Raw genomic sequence first — 17,048 nt, forward strand, 5'->3', positions numbered from 1 at the left:
GGTTCAAAACCATATTAATAGGTGGGAGAGTGGAGGATTTGGTGTAAGGAGATGAAGATTAGAGGACAGTTCCAGAAAATCCTAAGGACATTGTGAATTTCCAGGGCAAAATCTACCCATAGAAGATGCTCATTGATCAAGTACAACCATATTTAGTAAAAAGTCATACTTAATCATTGGCACTGGGCAGCCTGGGAAGTGGGTGACCTCCACATAAATGCTTCAAAAAAACCTGGAGACATAGCCACTGAATGGTATAACTACCCCTCTTATAGGACCTTCTCTTGAAATGTCTACCATAGGAGTCAAATATTCCTATGTTTTAACCATGAAAAAGGAAGGGTAGCATGATCAGTATGTTCTAAATTATCATTGGATACTTCAAGAAGACATTTGAGACACTTATTAGAAGATTCTGTTCAGAAAGCACAAAAGTTGTACCTTAAATGAAATTACCCATCGAAGACACTCAAAGAACCATGAATGCTATAATATTTTTCTATACTGTATTGATGACATTATATTTGGCCCAGATAAATGAGAAGTGGCAAGTATATCAGAGGCACACTAGACACTGAGACTTAAAAACACATGGAAATTCAGGAGACTATCATTTCAGTGAAGTTCTTAGGAGTCCAGTAGCTTGTAGGACACAATGAGACATAGCCTCAGGACAATCTTCACTATGAAGAAAGAAGTACAATCCATGGCTGATACCACTCTTCTGGTTCCAGAGGCAGCATATGTTCCCCTTGGTAATAACATTCTGGTCTATGTACCATATGAGGTATAATTCTTCCTGCTTTGAATGGTGCCCGGGGTTGAAAAGGGCCCTGCTTCTTGGGCCATACAGCCTGGCATATCCTAAGGCTTTAGTGCATTCTATGATGGAAGAAAAATATCACTTACAATTAATACCACACGCTAGTAAAATCCCAAGAGAGATTTTTAGTGTGTTAGAATAAGGTCATGTCTCCTGTAGCAGAGAGCTATAACACACTTTTTGAAAAAGAGCTCTTAGTATTCTGTTGATGTGAATATAAAGAGAGCAACTTATTCCAGGACATCAAGGAAGTTTGTATCCACAACTGCCCAACTTGAGTGGGGTTCTGTTAGATTCATCAAGTCATAAATTAAGGGAAGTTGGAAGTAATTTTTCATAAAATAGAGGTTGTACTTGAGATCCAAACACAACTAGCTGTACAATTATGTGGCACAGACTATCATGTCATTCATAGGTGTTTTACTGATACCTCTCCATAAGCTCACACCTAAAGCCATGTAGAGGATTTTTAATCAGATGACAGAGCATGTTTGTACCCAAACGGGTCATCCCCTCTGTGGCTGCAGTAAATGACTACTACTCTATAGAGCTTGGCTCAGAAAATATACAGAGAAAACCCTCCTTGTGGGCAGAGCTTTGATTGTTGTACCTAAATACACTTTGGAAAAAGAAATAACATATGTAAACATATGTTTACATATAAATATAACATTATACAAACATAAATTATACACATACAAATATATATAAATATGTATAAATTATATAACCATGGAAAGTGACAAATGACCTGGATAGCTGGTGGAAGACCTGGAAAGAGAAGAAGACAAGGAGACAAAGAGGGCTGTAGACGAGGCATGTGGGTGTATGCATGGGTGGGAATAGGCATAATGATGAGGGCATTTATATTATTTAACACCTACTAAGGGGGGCATCTATCAGAATACTATATGCTAAGGTAGAGACAATGGCTCTGGCAGTTGATAAGGACCAGACATACCATTCACCTCCATACTTTGCCAATAAGCACATGAGTGGAGTATTGATGATAACAGAGATGGAAGCTATGCATGCACCTACAACCACTGGTCCTCATCCACAATGTTGGTCCTGCTACTGCTGCTGCCCAACATCCAAAATTCTAACAGAATAGGGCAACATCTCCGGAGACTTAACTGGTCATTTGGCAGTTCATTTTGTTTGACGGGAATGCACAAATACTCCAGGCATAGATTTTCCTTTTCTGCCAGCAGGACCTTGACCAGTATTCTTATCCTAAGGTCTATGGGGTGTTTACTACAAGTGACTGCCTTGCTTCATGTAATATGTAAGATTCTCCATCACTGGATCAAAGAAGGAAAGTCGTGATCATATGACCATGGGATTTACTGATCCTGTACCATATTGACACACCCAGAACTGCAGGCTTGATGAGGTGGCAAAACAGCCTCTTTAAATAATAGTTGAGATTCCAGCTTAAAAACGGTCATCTTGGAGGCTGGTACCCCATCACCAGAGTGCATGTGCAAACTAAATCAACAACCATCCTATTGTGGTAAACCACCAATAGGTAAACTACCTGGGCCCAGGAACCAATGGGTAAAAGTGAAGGTGGCCTCATGTCTATCATTCCTAACTACCAGATTTGGTAACTTTTACATCTACTCCTTGTGATTTTGGACTCTGGTTTTAGAGAACTTGCTTACCAGAATGGCAGATTTTCCAGTAGAGAACACAGCAAGAATCCCAATACATCTCAAGCTGTTGATGGCACATAGTGAGTCTAGTGCCCTTATGCTGAGAGATCAGCAGGCAAGAAGGGTTAGCATCCTGGTCCTGATTATCAGGAGAAGGCAGGGCTGCTGGTACAAAATAAGCATGGAACCTGCTGACAAACTGGATATTGCTTGGTATTTTCATGAAAAATAGTGATGGTGGAAAGATAGGTAGACTTACCATGCCCTAGACTGAGGGCATGGTAACCAGAGAGAGAGAACCCTCATATGACCTAAATGACATGAGAGAACTTATAACCTGATGTTGGGGTGCACCTCTCAGGGATTGGAAGTAGGGGGTAAGGATGCTAAGTGAGCAGCAGGCTCACCCATTTACTAAATGGGACTAGTTTTCAAGAGAAAATATTTGGTTTTGGTAGAGGTTTTAACTTTGTTTCTACCCTTTCTCCAGAGACCACTATCCCAGTGGGGTTACAGAAAGACATTAGGAAAAAAAGAACAAAAGATGAAGGGCACTAAGTAATCATTCTAACTTTATAGATTACACTAATGGGCTCTTGATTATGTGTGACAGTGAAGTTGGAGAAAGCACAAAAAAATGGTTAATGGTAGAACAAAGTGTGGTCACTATGATCATGTACAGAAGATGGTTTTGGATGACACATCTGACAGCTAGAGAGCGCACCTGCGTTTGTCAATGTTTGGGAAATTCCAGTCATCAAATGGTCCATCCAAGCCTGGGGGGCTCCAAGTCAACGAGGAAGCATAACAGGAAAGGAGAAGGGCAATCACATTTCTAGTTCAACGTGTGAATTCAGAAGAGTTAAGCAAGTGAAGTAACAAGTTCATTGCTTTAGGAAGACAGCCTCCTGCAGAACAACTTGATAGCTCCCAGGGATTCACTTATGCATTCAGAGAGGTCAGTGTCAGGGGTGGAGCCAACCACGGTTGGGGTGACTCTGGTCATGGATATTCTCCTACAGGGTGGCTGCTGTTCCCTATGCGGATTCTCTAGACAGGAGGCATGTCCCTGAGGATTCCTGTGGCGCCAACTTAACTGGAGTGTGGTGAAATCATGGCCGGATTCATTTTTAATATCAATGAGGAAATGGGTCACCAGTAGCACCTCAAATTCTGGTCCATTGAGGATGGAGCTGCTGTTCTGCATGCTATTTTTTTCCCCAGATTTCAGTAGGAGCCAATCTCTAGGGCAGGAGCAGTGCAGAGGAGCATCTCTGGCAAACATTGCCCTGCCCCGCCAGAAGCAAATTCATGTAGAGCAGTTACAGTAGCTCCCGATGATGGTACATAGCTGACAGTGTCTGATTCCTGGCCTCTCATTCTCTCGGGGTCTCCTAAATCATTTCTGGAACCTGGAGAGGGCCTCCCAGATATCATTTCATAGAGGCCCAGACGAAGCTGGCTTTTAGGGGCCATCCTCACCCAAAGAACGCTAGCTAGGAATTAGTTCTTTTAGCAAGGTTTCAGAAGTCTTTCTGGGCCAACAGGAGAAGCTTCAACCCAACTAGAGAGACTGTCCACAGATACTAGCAAGAAGGTAACATTTACAGCAGGTTTATCTGCATCATAACGAAATCAATCAGCCAGTCCTTTCCAGGTCTATGGCCTGGAGTCTGAACTCCATAACACTCAAGGCAGCCCAGTTTCTGGACTGTTTATAGCATACACCATGCATGTGTGTGTGACTGTGGAATTGTACTGTGAAAGTCTGGCTACAGAATGAATTTCCAAATCCCGTGGAGGGTGGCATCCTTCCCCTAGTGGGGGTTTTGGTGTATATGATTGGCTATTCTCCAGAAAATATTTAGGTACAGGGACTTGTCCATGAAAAGTCTACATTTGCTTTCTGTTCCTACAGTGGGTGTCTCGAGGATTGTCAGGAATCCAGTCAAATCCCCATGCATTGCCCTTAAGTCCTCAGGAGTATATTTCGAATAGCTTATTGTCAAATCTCCCTCAGGAATTGGGGCCAACAAGAGGGATCTATGTGTTGGGGTTCTGGCTTCTACTTTCCTAGCTTGACCTGCTCATTGTTTTCCTTAGGTGATCACTCTGATCACTAGGGCCCTGGGTCATGGACAGTGATCACTTCTTCAGGTTCTAGGACATCATCTAATGAGTACCAAAGAAAATTGAAATGTTTAAGTTCCTTCTTCCCTGAAGCTAATAGTCTGTCTGATTTCTAATGCTCCTAGGACATAGATCACTGAAAAAACAACTTTTCAATAAGTGGAAATAGTTGGTCTCTTACCCTTATGTAGATGGGGGGTTCTGGTCAGTGTTAGGAGTTGAAACGTTGTAAGAAGGTACCTTGTGAGTGGGCACTTCTGTTTCTAGTGTCTATTGAATGGTCCTCACCACATACACAGCTGTGCATTGTCCCTGGTCCATAAAGATACTCCCACTGTGACCATTTCAAGGTCTGGATTCTCCAATGGAAGGTCCTTCAGGGAACAGCAGCTACAATAGACTTGTTCAATTGTGTGAATACAATTATGTGCAAGACCATCAGTACAAGTGGGGACCAGCCTTAAGCTCAAGGCTGTCTTCTAAGTGACATTAGGAAAATATCAAGCTATATATTCTTGCATAATCCTAATCTTGTAGAGGTCAACCATTATGGTTCCTTCTGTCTTAAGAGGAAAAGTACATATCGAGGGCTCTGCACAGTAGTATGTTGTTCCAGGATAAATTTTTCTCCTTCTGGTAAGAGGTCATAAGTAGCTGCTATGGTCTGAAGGCAAACTTGACATTCCTCTTTGATTCTAATTGTTTGAGAAATACACACAGGTCTCCTTATGCTGCCCAGTTCATAAATCAACATTCCAAGCCTCTTTCCTTGTCCCTCATGAACAAACAAGTCAAAATACTTCCTGAGAGTGGAATAGATGATGCTGGGGCAGTGGACAATTTTTCTTTGACAATTCATGGGGCTCAAAAGTGATGGATATACAGAAAAAGCTATTTCTAGGTTTCTGGTGATTTGACAGAATCCCCAAAGTAGTGAGCAGGGTGTATGAGTTAGGAAGCACCAAATGAATTTTTTCTATAATTAATGTCTCTTAAGTCCTGTACAAACCTGTATTCACATGTACCTGGCTGCTGGAAGGGTAAATCTGGAGTATCATCAGGAGACCTGCAGGGGTGCAGTTGGTCATAGTTAAGGAAGGCTGTTAGCAGGGCATGAACCCTTCCCTGCCTCTTCCTCTAATGGGTGGTAAATTTAGTTTGGCATTTTTGCCCCGAGACTGAGTCTGACCTGTATAGGTACTGCTGTTTTTTCTCTCCCTGGCCTCCCTTCAACTTGGAGGTCTGGACTCATGTCCTTTTGTGTCTATTCCATAAGTGCTGAGGGTATTCACTTTGGGGTTTTAGCTCCAGCTGTGCTTGTGGTACTTTGTCATCCATTTGTCCTGGTGCAAAGGTATCCTTAGCATTTAGTTAGTAAATGTCTTCCTGGAGGAGGAATGAGACACTCTGGCATGCACAGAAAATGATTTCTTCAGATAAGTCATGCCCATCTGTCGGTAAGGGCTGGAGAAAAGGCCTTGTATAGGAAATACTAATGGACTCAGTGTGATTTAAAGGAATCCCTGGGATCTGCTATTTATGGGCACTGTCTTTCTCAGTCAGCTCAGTCAAGTAGTGTTAATGCCACAGTTTGCCTTCAAGAGCTTCACTCAAGACACTCTTCCAGTGAGACTTCTGTTTGCAATTGCATATTGGTGGGGTCCAATGTCCAGTGCATATTGTGAGAAGTTCTGGGTCTGGGACCTCCTTCCTGTTGCTGGGTCCTGTGTGGGGACCTCAGTTTAGTCTGGCTCCTCATTGTATCCAGGCAGCAGTCAGCAGAATGGCCTGTTGTTTTCATCTCTCATTGTTCACTTATTCTCCTGAAGTTGGTCTGTCATTTAAAAACTTGAAAGGCCATTTCAAGATGTAGGCTTCCTTAAGGCCCCTTCTACCATCCTTAATTTCCTCTGTATGTCAGGAGCCCTTAGACCACTGAACATCATCTTGAAGTTCTCTGTATCTCAGGATATATATTGATGTGTTGCCTGTAGGCCTCAAAGACCTTCAAGCAACTCAAGGATCTTCTTTAGGTTTTTCTTTTCCTCTTGTATTAGGGCTGCTTTGTTGGGGGAAGCCCTTTTCCTATCCCTGAAAATGCAGCCCCCAAAATAGTCAAGTTTTGGTCTAATTCTTGCACTCACACCCCAATTAGGATCTGCTGTTGGTACATACGTGCAGCGGATGTCTCCCTGCTAGATTTTTCTGGCACCATTCTATAGTTTTCTGAAATAAGGAATTGAACAGAATTGTTTCCCATGTTGAATTGTGGGGTGAAAAGATGTTTTTATTCTGAGTCATCTCTATAATTGGGTATATTCTTGCAATTCAATAAATCCAAATATGAAAAGGGGAAATGGACCCAAGTCAATCCTACCAGCTTCCTGATATTAGAGTCTATGCCCCCAGAGGGACTCGCCTTAATAGATATTGCCCTGCCTGGTTTGGGGTAGCTTTCTTGGGCAAACTGATTACCCTGATGGGTGTAAAAAGGGAATACCATTCTGACTTAGAGGTCCAGACCTGAGGTTATGACGGAGAATCAGTAGAGCCGCCAAGTGGGGGTGGTTGGAGGAGCTATTGGAGTATTCAACTGAAGTGTCAGCAAGTCATTCTCCTCTTCATTAAAACAGTCTCTTTGCCTTTCCTTGTCAAAATGCAACCTTGTCTTTGCAAAGGTTTATTCTGGTACAAGAACATGAAAGATTGTAAGATTTTTTTACCTCATTTTTCTTTTATTTACCAGTTAAATCTAATCACGAAGTTGTAATTAGTTGTGTTGTAATTTAATGATCCATTTTGAGGCCATTTTTCCACAAAGTCTAAAGAATATTGTGGCCAAGGGGTATTACATAAAATACTTTTTCATTTTCATGAGTTGATAAAAGTTGCTCAATTTGGGAGAGTGAAACTTAGAGGGCTACAAAAGGGGATAGAATGAACATTTCTCATTTGAAGGGTTTTTTCACATTATTGCAGCAAACAAAGCTTTTTGAAGGGTCTGTGTGGTTAGGATTTGCTGAAATTATCCAGCCACCAACAAAGTTAAGATGTGTAAGCCCCAGAAGAGATGTTTATGCCCACTGCTTCACAGTTAATGATAAAGCCCAGAAGGATGCAATCTCTTAAAATGGGGTGCATAGGACGTGGTTTCACATCATGGGCAGATGCTCCAATGTCTCCATAAATTCTCCAATCATGTGAAATTTGCCAGAACTGCGGGGACCAGTGCCTGTTTTCTTCAGAGTCAAGTTTAATGTCTAAGGGAGTTCTATTACAGACTAGGGTAGACTCACTAACTGGAACTCTGTCATTGCCTTTTTCTTTGGATGACGTGGTCAGACTAAGTTGGAGAAGTTGCATAGAGCTGGAAGGATAGTGGGAATCAGAAGCCAGGCTGGCATCTGTGAATCTGACAGGAGCTGGATGACTATGACTTCCCACCAGTCACAGAGCTCTCCATGTGGCTGCTTTCCAGCAGTTCTCACCCACTGCCTTCCCCAAACACCTCTAACATGGCTTGGCTCTCCAGGAGTCAGCCTTTCTTACCATGAAGTTCCTGTTACCTTGGAGGCCATTGCTTCCATCACTGGCTGGTATGTGCCCCACCATGGGCCATTGTTTATCATCTTTCCTACATTTCCTCATTCAGTGAAACAGTCCCTCAGGGTGTCTGTAACAGTGTCTGGCCAACAACTGAAGGTACATGGTAACTCCCAGTGAAGGGCTTCCTGTCCCAAGAAGTGGTAGCTGCTTGATAATGGTAGCAATGACATAGCAATGATACCCTGTGTCATCCTTCCCAGACTCTACCCCAGGACAACCCAATTTCTATTTGCAGATGGTTTTGACGATTCTCTTAGCTCCAAACTTGTTTTTCTTACTACTACCCAGTTCTAAGAGGGGTTGGTTCCCTTTTTTACCTATTAAAGATGTTTCTTCTCATTAAAGATGTTTTGTGGTGGTTTCAGATTTGAACTGGTTCTTCCAGCTCAACTTGCAGACTTGGTGTGGACAGTAGATATCTCAAATTTCTGCCCTATTCTGCTTGTATGAACCAAAACTCTGGTCAACTGAACCTCAGGAAAAACTCCCAGGCCAGATAGTTGCTTTTGCATTGCTTCTTGAATTTAGCTGTCCTTGAATGCTAAGCACAGTGTGCTTGCTGGTTTAGCTCTGAGCATTAAATAAATATGCCCAACATTTTGGGTGTGTGTCTTAGATTTTTTCCTATATTTTCATTTTCTTCTAATAAGCTTTTTGACCTATAAGATGCCTGTTGTTTTACTTCTAGGTTGTTTTAACATTTTAGTGAGTTTGTCCCCAATTTTCATGGCAACCTGGACACCATTCCTCTTCAATTCTACTAAAATTTTGAAGTTTTTTTCAATTCCCACTATCTTATTTTTCTTGTAATGTGTATATTTTTTCCACTGTACAGCATGGTGACCCAGTTACACTTACATGTATACATTCTTTTTTCTCACATTAAATGTTCCATCATAAGTGACTAGACAGAGTTCCCAGAGCTACACAGCAGGATCCCATTGCTAATCCATCCCAAAGGTAACATTCTGCATCTATTTACCCCAGCTCCCAGTCCCTCCCCTTCCCCCTTGGCAACCACAAGTCTATTCTCCAAGTCCATTAATTTATTTTCTGTGGAAAGATTCCTTTGTGCCATATCTTAGATTCCAGATATGTGATATCATATGGTATTTGTCTTTCTCTTTCTGACTTCTCTTAGCATGAGAGTCTCTAGTTCCATCCATGTTCCTGCAAATGGCATTATTTTGTTATTTTTTATGGCTGAGTAGTACTCCATTGTGTATACATACCACATGAAGTTTTTTCAGTCACACTGGAGGATAAAACTCTTGATGTAGATTTTAATAAAATACAACAATTTAATACTTTGCTATCCTGTTATTTCCATTAAAGAGTAGAATGTCCTGCCTTGGGAGTATCTATTTCTTGTCTCTTAGTTTCCCTTCAAGGGAACTGAACACTCTAAATAAGTTCTAATAAGTCCTGTTAGTACTCATTTGTCCAGACATTAGTTATGTATCAAGCAGTAATGGACTGGCAAATCATAGACTGAGTTTTCATGAATGCGTGGAAGAAAACTGGACTGATCTACTAGGACGGCTTTGAATGGTGGAGAGAAGCACTGCTTTAAAGGTTTCTTTTGTCCTTATATTTTTCTAAAGTTAGAGAATTTGCCCTATTTCTATCACAGGGAATAAACATATGGTTTCTACTATAGGTGGACCCTTGAGATATGAATTTGATTGCAAGTAGTTTATTTGGGAGATGTGGAAAACTGGTAAAAATGGAAGTGAAATACAGAGAGAAAGGCATCCAGTGATGGTGTATTACTTTGCCAGCTATCACTGGAAACTACCCTAAGAAAATACTAGGGAATGATGTAAAATACACCTAGGAATTACATACCCGAGGCGCTGGGATGTATCTATATACCAACCTCTGTTACTCATGGGGGCTCATGTGGGAGGGTCTAACAGATGAGTAAACAAAGTGTTGATAGCCATGGATACATTCTCCTGAAAGCAAACCCAGACAGTGACCCAAAATTGTGATGATACACAATGGTACCATTGTCACCCTAAGCTGGACTCAGTTAACAGGCTGAGAAACTTTGTATGGACTGGTAGGGGGACTATCAGGTGAGCATATTGGTGTGAGAGCTCTCCATGCCAAATCCAGCTTTCTTCTCTCTTACATCACAGCTGTTACTCCCAAATAAACCTTCTACAAGCATAATTCTTTCAGTATCTGCTTCCAGAAAAACCTAGTTTGTAACACCTTCCTTAGTGAGCCAGGGCTGATTAGACTGTTCTTTTTCTGATGGGTTTGTTACACATGTCCAAACTTTATCATCATGTGCATAGTTCTTAATGGGCAGCTCATATTGCATAGATGGTGTGTGTGTTAGGCACTGTGAGGACCCAGCAACAATCATAAACAGGAAGAAGACGTGTCCTGGGCTAACCAGAGGCTCCATTACAATGTGCTCTCCAACACCTCAAGTCCCTGTGGCTCTTCAGGGAAGGAGGTGCAGGGAAGGGTGTCCCACCACCTAGAGGAGATGCAGAGCTTCTCCTGTTCAGATTCTGCTCCTGGCAGATCATGTAACTCACATCACCTTAACTATTTAGCAGAGCTTCTGTTGTCTACTAGCTCTTATTTTTGGATATCAGATACTGAAATTTCAGTACTTCATTATAAATATCCCTTTTTTTCCCTCCCTAAAGACTTGTTTAAATTCACTCCTGTTAAACTTAGCAAAATTTCCAGGGCATGTGGAGATACTGCATTTTATCAGTCCCTCTGAATTGCTCTTTCAAATCCTCTTTAGTCAGATAAACTTTTTTATTGCTTGCTTTCTTAGGCATTTCTGAAGGAAAAAGGACAATAATTACACTGGTTTTCTTGTATCTCTTCTCAAGCCTCTGTAACTTGAAGTTTACTATTCCCCAATACCAGACAAAAACTTCTAGCAACTATCTACCTAGAGCAACTCTATTCAAAACCCCTAGGGTCTACAGTTGAAGGAGTAAAAATCATTTATCCCCAGGTATTCTTTTACCAGAAATCAAATCCTTCTTTGAAAGGCCATTAAAGTTTACCTCTACTCTCTTCCTGCTATTGGGGTCACTAGGATACAGTGAGCTTCTGGTAATGTGTAGACTTTGTCTACAGGACTTGACTTGTCCTCATCCCTTGCCCATCCTTTTTTCAGGGAGCCATTGACTTTTCCTGAAATTGCTTTGCAGGCTAAGTGTGGAGTTCTTCCCCCTCTTCCCATTGTCCTAAAAATGATTTTTGGAACATGTGTTCCTCAGTTATTACTAGGGAACCTCTTGCTAATAGTTCTGACCTTATTCATAGTTAATCTTAGACTAGACAAGTAGTGATAAATCTAAATACAGATTTGGGGCTATCACACTGCCAGGCTATTGACCTTATCACTTATATGATCCTGTCTTAACTTCCCTTCCCCAGTCCTCACATATCTTAGGAAGTTGGGGGCTGATGTTGATATAATGTTAAAAGAATATTTCACAGTCCCAATATTTCACTTGGATGTGGGATCATATTTCATGTAAAATTGTATCCTTCTCACTTGTAGTCAACAGGATTCCAGGAATATTTAGAGAAGTCAGTCTCTAGATCTCAGAGCAGAGATGCCCAGATCCAGCCTAAGTAGGCTACAGGCCCGTATTTAGAAGGACATGGCCTTTTCCTAGGGATGGACTGTCTCCTAGGCATCTATGCAGCTTTGTGCAGTAGTCTGGGGTAAGTGAGTAGCTTCTGGCATGAGGAGACCCCACATGATTGGTTTGAAGGGTTAAACTTCCACCAGATAGCAATCTAAGCACATGGGGCTCAGCAACTTCTGATGACAGTGGTGCTTTTGCTTGATCAGAGAAGGATCTTAGGGTTGATTCTGAATCATAGCAAATCATGTAATATGAGGAGTGAGCCAGATAGTGGTCAGAGTCTGCTGCCAAGTTCCCTGTTGCTGTGAGGCAACAGTGTGTGGGGTTCAGGCAGTGTCAATAAGAGAAACCAAACTCCCTATTCCGGAAAGATATGTCTTAATAGACCTTGGGGGTGGGGGGACTTAAGGGCAGATAACTTCATTACCTGAAAACCATGACATCTGGCATTTTTGTTCTAGTCACTCTAGATCGGTCTGAACTAAGGCAATGTGAAGGGAGTAGATACACCTGAGAACAACATCATTGGCTTTCGGTACCTTTTAGTGCCTTTGATGGCTGATGGTGGCAGCTTCTTAATCAAATGTCTAATCACTATGTGTGACTATAGAATTAGACTCAGTCTATTGGCCTAAAAACTACAGTCCAAACACTGTTCCTTCTGGGTCCCTATTCCACCCTGCTTCCTGTTCCCTGCTGGTACTTATGTCTTCAATGGGATTAAAGGTTTCCTTGTTACATGCTTTAAAAAAAAAAAAAAAAGTTGCCATTGTTTTTCTCTTGCAAGATAAACTTCAGCTTAGATTTCTCTGTACTGATAACCATTGATCCTATTCCCTTTTTTTCTAAAAATTCAAAGGTTTTATAAAGAAATGTCTCAGATGCAGCTATACCTAAAAGCCTTTTACTTCATCCTAAAACCAAGATTATTCCTTAACATGGATCATCTTGCAGAAAGGCAAATATTCTCAGCAGAAATTTTAATGTTTAAATGCCATGAATTTCTATACCAAGTAGCCTGTCACCTATTTTGGCTTGGTGAATTTTCAACAGAGTGGAAAAATTCTTGTTCATGAGGGAGGGAGGGACCATGACAATCACGGACTCCACCTCAGGGCTAGAAGCTCTTGGGTGAAACCAGGAACAAGTTGTGCTAATAGTTGCTGACCCAGAAATGGCTAAAGAACCCATTCTGTTTGTGATATCCTGTGGGTGTAACTTCACAACGTGACTCTTGGAGAAAATTTTGTATTTTAAAGTGGGCCTGATCTCTATCTATAATGAAGATGTAATCTGGTTGGTATAAATCTTGATAAAGAACGATTTCTTTCTTGTAAGTTTCAGGCAGTGGAACACATATTAGTGGTTCTATGTTGTCATTTTGTATGTTCATAAAATCCTTTCTTCGACTCCTTTGTATGTTCATCACTCAGGTTTTAGTATTCTGATATTTCCCTTCAAAGACAAGTTTAAGAGCTACTACTGCTAATTCTGTTTAGAAAGCTTCCAAGCACTTACCTGTCCTCTCGAAGTTGATGGGGGGCTCTACTTCACTGTACCTAAAAGTCAGCCCAGCTGCATATGACCCTAGGAAAGTGCATCAAAGCTCACATTCCCCCCATTAGTGTACCACGCAGCCCTTTTCTGCAATTCTCCAGGATCCTGCTGCTTCTTGGAAAAGGTGCTATCTAAACAGCAAATTAGGGATGTTTATACTACAAGCTTTGATAACACATTCTGGATTGTAGAGTGGAGTACAAGCTAGTGTCAGGGCAATGCCTCATCTTCCCTTGTCTTAAAAACACCTTCACCCAATTCAGCACTAGAGCTCATGAAAACTCTTTCCATTATGATTGGTGTGATTAGTATATCATGACTTTGTTGAGGGTTTTCACTGCATTTTATGGTTAAAATGTAATCTATAAATTCCACTTCTCAAACCAGCATTAGGTTTTGAGTAGAAGAAAAAAAATACCTGGCTTTAGTCAGAGAAACATTAAAAAAATACTTAGCTTTATCTAATGGCTATGAAAAAACCACTCTAAAGAAGCTACTTTGACTATGCAAGGTCAAATATTTGTCTTCCCAAGTTCCTGGCACAAACCTAAAACCCTTGGAATGGAATTCCTAGAGTGATAAGTTACTTCTGTTAGTCATAATGAGTCCTCCTTTATCACACCTGAGCTTAGGCTAATGAGGTGACTTAGAGTAGTCCCCCTAACTAACCTCAGGATGGGGGTGGTCACTAGAAAGACCAAGTGACTAGAAAGTTGAACCTTCTGGCTCTACCCACTGACTTCTAGAAAAAGGAAGCACTGGATGGAGATTAAGTTCAGTAACTTTGAACAATGAGATCTAATGAACTTCTGCATTAGTTGAACACATGGAAATGCATAGGAGCTCTATGCCACTCCCTCCTCCCCTGCCCCCCCCCCACCTTACCCTGTGTGTCTCTTCAATTTGGCCATTCCTGAGTTATATCCATTACAACAAAGTGCTAAGCATTAAGTATTGAGTTGTGTGAACTGGTCTAAAATTACTGAATTTGAAGAAGGGGAGATTGGGGACACCAAATTTAAAGCCAATCTGGACAGAAATACAGGTTTTACCTCAAAACCTGATTGGTGCCTGAAGTGGGAGCAGTCTTGTGGGACTGGGTCCCTTTACTGGGAGTTATTGTCAGATACAAGTTAAGTGTTGGCTGAATTGTTGAATACCCAGTTGATGTTGGAATTGGTTAGAATCAGAGAGAATACCCCAAACCATACATGAAGAAAAATGCACATGTTAATCCTATAAAATTAGGTTTGAACGGTTAGAAATACAAGAATGTTTAAGCAAGGTTTTTGTCAGACCCTTTCAGAGGCTGGTAAGTGCCATACATAATTATTCCTTGAATAAATGGAAGTGACCATTGTTCTCATTGAACGTTCCGAAGTGCTAGTTTTTCCGTAGTTGGATAATTCCATTTGAGGGCAGACATGCTCAGCAGCCTATGCTCATTCTTCTGGAATAAGAATGGCATTAACCATCCAGGCTGAGGCATATTGGTAGTCTTGGCAAACTAATCAATTATATTCATCATGCTAGGCTGAATGGTATTCCTTAGAGAGCTTACATAGTAGTTGCCATGTGAGTGAAATCATTTCTTTGTACTCATTGTCTTGATGGTTCCTTTTGCAGGCTTCCGATCATATGTAATTTGCTGCCTTGCAAGAACAGTCAGTACTTTTAACCCTTAATATCAAGGCATCTAATGATGTGTCACATGGTATAAACTATAGTTCTTACTACTAAAATATTAGTATCGTCTATGTCCATGGTGTGAAGTTAATGTACTCAGTTAGTGGATCCTATGTTTGGGCTAGTGGGTGCACATAAACATCTTTGTCCCATTCAAAACTCCATATTTGTCCCACATATAGGACAAAATGCTGCAGTTACATATATTTTGTACATTCATAGGATTGGGATTCAATCTTAAAGAAGATTCTCACGCAGATGCTAAATGAGATTCTTGAGTGTCCTTTGAGCCAACATACCTTCTTAACTGTGTCCATTGGATACACAGACTTCTGTGGGCACCCTGAGGCAGTGTTTCTCAAGTTCATTCCTACCCAATTAGTACAACCAGATTTGAGATTCTTATCTCTTCACTAGAAAGTTTGGGACTTTTCTTGGGAAAAATAGGAGGAAAAAGTAAATGGGAAAAAAAGCAATTGTAACCATAGGTCAAAGCTCATCCAAGATGGGTACTGATTAAAGCCCTAGATATTATTGAAACCAGAGATACAGACAAAGCCTGCATCTATGGCAGGAAAAACCTTGTGTGGCTCCTACCTCAGTCTCGCTGGGATATCTGTATCCCCTGGTTTACTACCTCCTCTCCTCACTGGTGCAAGTTCTTCAGAGTCCTACTGAATAATTATTTCTCTTTCCCAACCCCTTTCAGAAGGAATATTGGAGCTTCAGCCTGAAAAGCATAGGTCTAGCATTCAATCACTTTGATCATAGAATCAGTGATTGACCAAGTCTCTTAATCTAAGCCTTCCTAAGACGGAACTTGAGAATTCCCATACTGAGAATCTTAAATGAAAAGCTTTGCTCTTCCTGTTTTTCAGCTGAAAGAAAAATATCACTGAGCACAGACAGAAATCAGTTGCAAGGTCAGTAGCTACCTAAAAGAATCTCAAAGCTAGACTGTGTATCAGTGGTAAAAACACACCAAAACCTACCACTACCAGAGACTGGAATAATCCCTGGTCTTATTTCCAGGGATAAGAAACTCTCCAGGGTGTTACTTGCAAAGTGTTAGACACACCTTTTCCCTATAAGTCATGGCAACCTGAAATTTGGACCTGTAACAAGCTTCCCTGGTGGGTGTTGGGATGACAGTTTTGGGAAGTATTGATGTGATAGGTAGCTGAAAGCCTGGCATAAGAAGCCCATGTTTGGGGAAAGAAGGGATACTTTATAATTGCTTGAACAGACTGCTCCTGTGCAATTACATAGTCCTGAGCCTGGAATAAAAGCATGTGCTATCCTTGGGTCTGGGTGGTGGTGATGTAATTGAAATTATGAGGACAACCTCGAGGTTGTGGAGAGTCTTGAGAGGGTGAACTTGGACCACTCAACTAAGGGACAACTTCTATCACTAACACTGCCCGACAAATTAGGAAGTGACGATTTGGCTTGCTCTGCTAACAGGCAGAAGAGAGCCATGTGGGCCATAAGTAGAAGAGGCTGTGCTTGCATTCAAGGACCCCTGGATCCTAGGAAACTGAAGAGTAAATCAGCTCATCCTGACAATTGGCTCTTTCTCCCACCACCATTACCACCCTACTTAGATGTATGATGGCAGCCCAGCTGAGGCCTGGTCCCAAACCCGGGAAGTCCCCTACATTCTCTTCTTTATGGCTTCTTTGTCTTGAGTCTTTTCTAGATGAGTCAGTTTTACCAGTATCCTGAACTCATAACTTGTCTCTTGTCTCACTTTGATCTCTTAAAATTCTGCTGCTTCACAACCGTAGAAACTATTCCACTGTGAAGATGAGTGATTGTGTAGAAAGAATTAGAAGCAATAATTCATTCACAGCAAAATTACATTGTAGCTAAGCTTAACCCCAGGGCAACTCACCCTGCCCCTCTGGTCTTCCTTTCTTACCTTCCCAACCAGGGCAGGTTGTTAGAACT

The 17,048-nt window shown here is 41.4% G+C and overlaps 1 long non-coding RNA gene across 1 annotated transcript; it reads right to left on the bottom strand.

Annotated features, from left to right (window-relative positions):
* Positions 1–484: 484 nt before the first annotated feature.
* Positions 485–7,491, bottom strand: LOC146402949 (uncharacterized). The gene is made up of 2 exons (XR_014808263.1): positions 3,206–7,491; positions 485–882 (listed from the first exon to the last, which is right to left on the bottom strand). It is a non-coding gene; the product is annotated as an uncharacterized LOC146402949 (long non-coding RNA).
* Positions 7,492–17,048: the final 9,557 nt, after the last annotated feature.

This window comes from Sus scrofa, chromosome 6, assembly GCF_054392235.1.
Source record: "Sus scrofa isolate SSC_HxYL_T2T_F1_AM1 chromosome 6, Sscrofa_HxYL_maternal_Yorkshire_Landrace_v2.0, whole genome shotgun sequence".
In the NCBI taxonomy this organism is placed as follows: domain Eukaryota; kingdom Metazoa; phylum Chordata; class Mammalia; order Artiodactyla; family Suidae; genus Sus; species Sus scrofa.